Here is a 390-nt window from a genome sequence, read left to right on the forward strand (position 1 = left end):
GACGGTCCCCGACCCCACCCCAGGCACAGCCCCTCAGCTTTGTCACCCGCTACCGGACTCTGTAAGGAGCAGAAACTGTTTCTCTTTAATTAACATTTCTCTTAATTAACACACAATTCAAACTCAGGCTGTCCATGAAGCTTACACTTCAATGTTTTTTTCACCCTAAAATACATTTAAAAAGGAAGAAATCCTGCAAGCAGCTTTATATTGGCCTTTGTATCCCAAACCACTCTGGGGAACGATTAACAAAAAAAATATCCCAGCCCTAAGGGGACTCTTGAACACACAGTAAAATTGATTACATCCATAAAAAAGGAACCTGTGGGAGTAACAGGGCAGAAGGCGCAGCTCACAAGCCCGAAGCGAGGGCGCTTGCAGAGCCCCACG

This window comes from Fulmarus glacialis, unplaced genomic scaffold (assembly GCF_000690835.1).
Source record: "Fulmarus glacialis isolate BGI_N327 unplaced genomic scaffold, ASM69083v1 scaffold22834, whole genome shotgun sequence".
Lineage (NCBI taxonomy): Eukaryota > Metazoa > Chordata > Aves > Procellariiformes > Procellariidae > Fulmarus > Fulmarus glacialis.